At 35.7% G+C, this 6629-nt stretch overlaps 1 non-coding gene across 1 annotated transcript; it reads left to right on the forward strand.

The window, feature by feature from the left end:
* Positions 1–3909: 3909 nt before the first annotated feature.
* Positions 3910–4017, forward strand: LOC112731742 (small nucleolar RNA R71). The gene has a single exon (XR_003167505.1). It is a non-coding gene; the product is annotated as a small nucleolar RNA R71 (small nucleolar RNA).
* The last annotated feature ends 2612 nt before the right edge of the window (positions 4018–6629 follow it).

Raw genomic sequence — 6629 nt, forward strand, 5'->3', positions numbered from 1 at the left:
TTCAACACTTGGTAACTTGGGTTAACTAACCCGGGATTATCAACCAAAAGTCCATTATCAAGAGCAACCTAAATACAAAACATTTAGTCACACAAAGAGGTGCTGGGTACCAATGTCTCAAGAAGAAATGTGAACTAAAATGCCTGTAGTGGATATGTGTAGTGCACTGATAAGAAAAAGAAAATGCCAAAGGCTTGTGCAACACATGACACTGAGCAACAAGGAGCAAATAAGCTCAAAGAAAAAGAAAAACAAAGAAAAGAAACTTGCCAAGGATATGTGAATAACAAGAGGCCATAGCAGTGTTTTAGTGGAAACATAAAAAGTGACATTCTTACCTAAGAAACAATAAAGTGATGCTGCAACAACTTTCTGCATGAACACGCCATTAATCAATGTCAATTACTTACTGATATGGCTAATGAATTTACTTTCTGTTTCATTCTTTCTTCTCAATAATTCAGAACTTGCTTGGGGACAAGCAAGGATTAAGTTTGGTGTTGTGATGCCAAGGCATCTTAGGCTAGTTTCACTAGCCTTTTTCTTTTATTTTTAGTTGTTTTATGCATTTTCTTGAGCCTTAAGTAATCATTTGGGCCAAATAGTCATGCTTGTCTTAAATCATTCAACATGAAGATTTTGATGCAAATTCCATGAGTTTTTAGTTATATTACTTGAATGCTATGAATGGAAGATTTCTCATGAAATTTTGCAAGACTTTGATGCAATTGTTTGGATGATTTCAGGGAAGAAGAGGCTAGGCAAGGAAGCAACAAAATCAATAAAGGAAGCTTGAATATCACATGTGGAGTTTAAGTTCCAGTTTAAGCTTAAACTGGAACTTAAACTACCAAGCCATATAATGCTGGAATTGAAGTTTAACCTCCAGTTTAACCTTAAACTGGAGGTTAAACGCCAGAAGTGAGAATCTCACCAGGGGAGCATTTCCACGTTTAACCTCCAGTTTAACCTTAAACTGGAGGTTAAACGCCAGAAGTAAGAAAGGCACCAGGAGCATTCCACGTTTAAGCTCCAGTTTAACCTTAAACTGGAGCTTAAACGTGTTCGACTATTTTTCTCCTCCAGGGTTGCTTTCTCATTTCCACGTTTAAGCTTCAGTTTAACCTTAAACTGAAGCTTAAACGTGCTCGAGCTTGTGCCTCCAGGGAGTGCCAGCGTTTAAGCTCCAGTTTAAGCTTAAACTGGAGCTTAAACGTGTTATATGGAACAGCTTGACCATGCCTTCTTCAAACATAAATAACTTGAGCTACAAAACTCCAAATGAGGTGATTCAAAATGCATTGGAAAGAAGACATCTAGAGCTTTCCAAGCATATATGGCATGCATGGTGGATACCAAAAATTGAGGGAGAAAACAGCCCCGTAATGTGCATAGAAGAGCATAGTACCAACATGCAATCAGGCCAGCTGACCTCTTCACCTTCCATGGAGTATAACTTGAGCTATAGAGATCCAATTGAGATGCTTCCAGTTGCGTTAGAAAGCTGACATCCATAGCTTTCCAACGAGGTATAATAGTCTATATTTGGCATCAAATTGGCAAGGTTGACAAGAGAACAAAGTGACGACTCAAGAAAGGGGGGTGCAACGTTTGAGTGTAGTTTAATGGATCATTATCCTTTTTGGATCAATTATGTCACTCTACCCTTCAAGCAAGAAAGGCCCATCAACAACACCAAATCAAGGCCACAAGAATCATCTAGAATAGTTTATTTTCATTTGATTGTAATTTGCTTTGAATTTCATTTTCATTTTGTAATTTAGGGAGCCTATTTAAAGGCCTTAGTTTCTGCATATGAAACGCACTGGATGGAAGGGGAATCCAGCCCCTGAGGGGGAGAACTTGAGATCTATTTCTTTTAGTTTTGTATTTAAATTCAGAGCTATGACTCACTAAACCCCTTTCATTGGGTTAGGGAGCTCTATTGTAATTTAATGAATCAATAATAGTTTTATCTTCTTCTTCAATCTTTTCTCTTGAATTTTGTTAGAAAGCTTCTCGATCTAATTCCATTGGGTAGTTGTCTTGGGAAAGAAACTACCCATAATTGGAATCCTTCGGAACCTTGGGAAAGGAATGGAGGATTCATGCTAGAGAAGCTTTCTCACAGTGAATTGGATTGGGGTTTGGATAGATATTGTGACATGTAATCCTACCAAATTGTGGTTCATGAAACTGTGTGGTATAATCAGTGATCGAGCATCATCTCTTCTTATGAACATTTAAACCAAGGGATTGGGAATTTGTTCGTTTTTAGAGAGAATTGGTGAGCCAAGGGATTGGGATCCAATCATATAAGATTGCCAAGCAAAATTCAATGAATGCATTGGTTGAGGAAGAAATAAAAAATGTTTTGATTCGGAGATCTCAATATCTCCTAACACCCAATGAATTCCCCATTTCTGATCTACCACTTTCTCTTTACATTCTGCAATTAAATTCATGCAATCACCCCATCCCTTTTAATTTCAGCAATTTAGCTTCTCGCTCTTTAATTCATGCAATTTTACATTCCGTAATTCTCATCTAAATTTTGATTCCGCTCAACTAGAACATACTTCTAATCCGAATTGCTCATTCAACCAATCCTTGTGGGATTCGACCTCACTCTATTGTGAGTTTTTACTTGACGATAACCGGTGCACTTGCCGGAAGGAATTTTGCCGATCGTGCAATTTCCTAAATCGTAGCATAACTAGTTTATGCGCATCATCACACAGAGCCTTAAAGATCATGGTGCCTATGGTACAAGGTATTAAGAACTTTCCAGGATCCTGTTTCTTCTGAGGCAATGTCAGTTGATCCAGATCACTTAGTTCATTGGTGAACAAGGGAGGTTCATCTTCCCAAGTTTCAATGCCAAATAATTTGGCATTCAGCTTCATGATTGCACCAAGGAACTTGGCAGCTTGCTCCTCAGTGACATCCTCATTCTCTTCAGAAGAGGAATACTCATCAGAGCTCATGAATGGCATAAGGAGGTTTAATGGAATCTCTATGGTCTCTAGTTGAGCCTCAGATTCTTTTGGTTCCTCAGAGGAAAACTCCTTATTGATCACTGGACGTCCCAGGAGGTCTTCCTCACTGGGATTCACGTCCTCTCCTTCCTTTACAGGTTCGGCCATGGTGATCAATTCAATGGACTTGCACTCTCCTTTTGGATTTTCTTCTGTATTGCTTGGGAGAGTACTAGGAGGAATTTCAGTGATCCTTTTACTCAGCTGGCCCACTTGTGCTTCCAAATTTCTAATGGAAGACCTTGTTTCATTCATGAAACTTACAGTGGCCTTGGACAGATCAGAGACTAAGTTTGCTAGATTAGAAGTATTGTGTTCAGAGTTCTCTGTCAGTTGCTAAGTGGATGATGGAAAAGGTTTACTATTGTTAAACTTGTATCTTTCACCATTATTAAAGCCTTGTTGAGGCTTTTGTTGATCCTTCCATGAGAGATTTGGATGGATTTCTCCATGATGGATTATAGGTGTTTCCATAAGGTTCACCTAAGTAATTCACCTCTGCTATTGCAGGGTTCTCAGGATCATAAGCTTCTTCTTCAGAAGATGCCTCTTGAGTACTGTTGGATGCAGCTTGCATTCCATTCAGACTCTGAGAAATCATATTGACTTGCTGAGTCGATATTTTGTTCTGAGCCAATATGGCATTCAGAGTATCAATTTCAAGAACTCCCTTTTTCATAGACGTCCCATTACTCACAGGATTCCTCTCAGAAGTGTACATGAACTGGTTATTAGCAACCATGTCAATGAGTTCTTGAGCTTCTGCAGGCGTTTTGTTTAGGTGAATGGATCCACCTGCAGAAGTATCCAATGACATCTTTGATAGCTCAGATAAACCATCATAGAATATATCCAGGATGGTCTATTCTGAAAGCATGTCAGAAGGACACTTTTTGGTCAGCTGCTTGTATCTTTCCCAAGCTTCATAGAGGGATTCACCTTCTTTCTGTCTGAAGGTTTGAACATTCACTCTAAGCTTGCTCAGCTTTTGAGGAGGAAAGAACTTGGCTAAGAAAGCCGTGACCAGCTTGTCCCAAGAGTTCAGCCTATCTCTTGGTTGAGAATCCAACCACACTCTAGCTCTGTCTCTTACAGCAAAAGGGAAAAGCATGAGCCTGTAGACTTCAGGATCTACTCCATTAGTCTTAACAGTATCACATATCTGCAAGAATTCAGTTAAGAACTTAAAAGGATCTTCAGATGGAAGTCCATGAAACTTGCAGTTCTGCTGCATTAGAGAAACTAATTGAGGTTTCAGCTTAAAATTGTTTGCTCCAATGGCAGGAATGGAGATGCTTCTTTCATGTAAATTGGAATTAGGTGCAGTAAAGTCACCAAGCATCCTCCTTGCATTATTATTATTTTCGGCTGCCATCTCCTCTTCTTGTTAAAAAATTTCTGAAAGGTTATCTTTGGATTGTTGTAATTTAGCTTCTCTTAGTTTCCTCTTCAGAGTCCTTTCAGGTTCTGGATCTGCTTCAACAAGAATATTCTTGTCTTTGCTCCTGCTCATATGAAAAAGAGGGACAGAAAAATAATAATAATAGGGATCCTTTTTACCACAGTATAGAGGTCCCTGTGTGAATAGAAGAAAAGAAGAAGAGAAAATCTGAACTCAGAGAGAGAGAGGGAGTTCGGATTTTTGGTGAGTGATGTGAGGAAGAGATGTTAGTAGATGAATAAATAATTAGAAGGAGATGAGGGAGAGGGATTTTTGAAAATAATTTTTTTTGAAAAAGGTTAGTAGTTTTCGAAATTTTTAAAATCAAAAGTTAAAATAATTAGTTAATTAGAAAGAATTTTTGAAAAAGAGGGAAGATATTTTCGAAAATTAGAGAGAGAGAGAGAGAGAGTTAGTTAGGTAGTTTTGAAAAAGATAAGAAACAAAAAAAAGTTAGTTAGTTAGTTGAAACAAATTTGAAAATCAATTTTGAAAAAATAGGAAGATAAGAAGTTAGAAAAGATATTTTTAAAATCAAATTTTTGAAAAAGATAAGATAAGAAGATATTTTTGAAAAGATATGATTGAAATTAGTTTTGAAAAAGATTTGATTTTTAAAATCACAATTAATGACTTGATTCACAAGAAATCACAAGATATGATTCTAGAACTTAAAGTTTGAATCTTTCTTAACAAGCAAGTAACAAACTTGAAATTTTTGAATCAAAACATTAATTGTTATTGTTATTTTCGAAAATTTGATATAAAAATAAGAAAAAGATTTTTGAAAAATATTTTAAAAATCTTCGAAAATAACTAAGAAAAATGAAAAAGATTTGATTTTTGAAAAAGATTTTGAAAAAGATAGGATTTTTAAATTGAAAATTTGATTTGACTAATAAGAAACAACTAGATTTTTAAAAAATTTTGAAAAAGTCAAATCTAATTTTCGAAATTTTGAGAGAGAAAAAGGGAAAGATATTTTTTTTGATTTTTGAATTTTTAATGATGAGAGAGAAAAACATGAAAATGATGCAATGCATGAAAATTTTTGGATCAAAACAATGAATACATGCAAGAATGCTATGAATGTCAAGATGAACACCAAGAACACTTTGAATGTCAAGATGAACATCAAGAACATGTTTTTGAAAAATTTTTAATGCAAAGAAAACATGCAAGACACCAAACTTAGAAATCTTTCATGTTTAGACTCTATGGTTGCAAAAATGCACATGTAAAACAAGAAAAGATGCAAAACAAGAAAACATCAAGATCAAACAAGAAGACTTACCAAGAACAACTTGAAGATCATGAAGAACACATGCATGAATGCAATTTTCGAAAAATGCAATATGAATATGCAATTGACACCAAACTTAAAAATTGACTCAAGATTCAAACAAGAAACACAAAATATTTTTGATTTTTATGATTTTATGATCTTTTTGTATTTTCTTTTAATTTTTTCGAAAATCATTTTGAAAAAAAGAAAAATAAGGATTCCAAAATTTTTAATATGAATTCCAGGAATCTTATGCTCTTTAAACTAAAGCTCCAATCAAAGGGTCAGGCATGGCTTAATAGCCAGCCAAGCTTTAGTATGTAACTCAGACATGACACGCCTAACATGCCCTATTCAAAAGAATTAGGCAAGGCCTTACAGCCAGCCAGGCTTCAACATGCTTCATGAAACACTAGAATTCATTCTTAAAAATTCTGAAGAAAAATATATTTTTGAAAACATTTTTATTTAAAATTTTTTTTTTCGAAAACAAAGGAGAAATTTTTGGAAGATTTTTGAAAAATTTTTGAAAACAAAACAACAAGAAAATTACCTAATCTGAGCAATAAGATGAACCGTCAGTCGTCCAAACTCGAACAATCCCCGGCAACGGCGCCAAAAACTTGGTGCACGAAATTGTGATCTTTGGTAATGGCTCCAAAAACTTGGTGCTCTAATCTTAATTCATAATTTGTCACAACTTCGATACAACTAACCAGCAAGTGCACTGGGTCGTCCAAGTAATAAACCTTACGTGAGTAAGGGTCGATCCCACGGAGATTGTTGGTATGAAGCAAGCTATGGTCACCTTGTAAATCTCAGTCAGGCGGATATAAATTGATTATGGAGTTTTCGAAAATAATAC

Source organism: Arachis hypogaea, chromosome 12, assembly GCF_003086295.3.
Source record: "Arachis hypogaea cultivar Tifrunner chromosome 12, arahy.Tifrunner.gnm2.J5K5, whole genome shotgun sequence".
Taxonomy (NCBI): domain Eukaryota; kingdom Viridiplantae; phylum Streptophyta; class Magnoliopsida; order Fabales; family Fabaceae; genus Arachis; species Arachis hypogaea.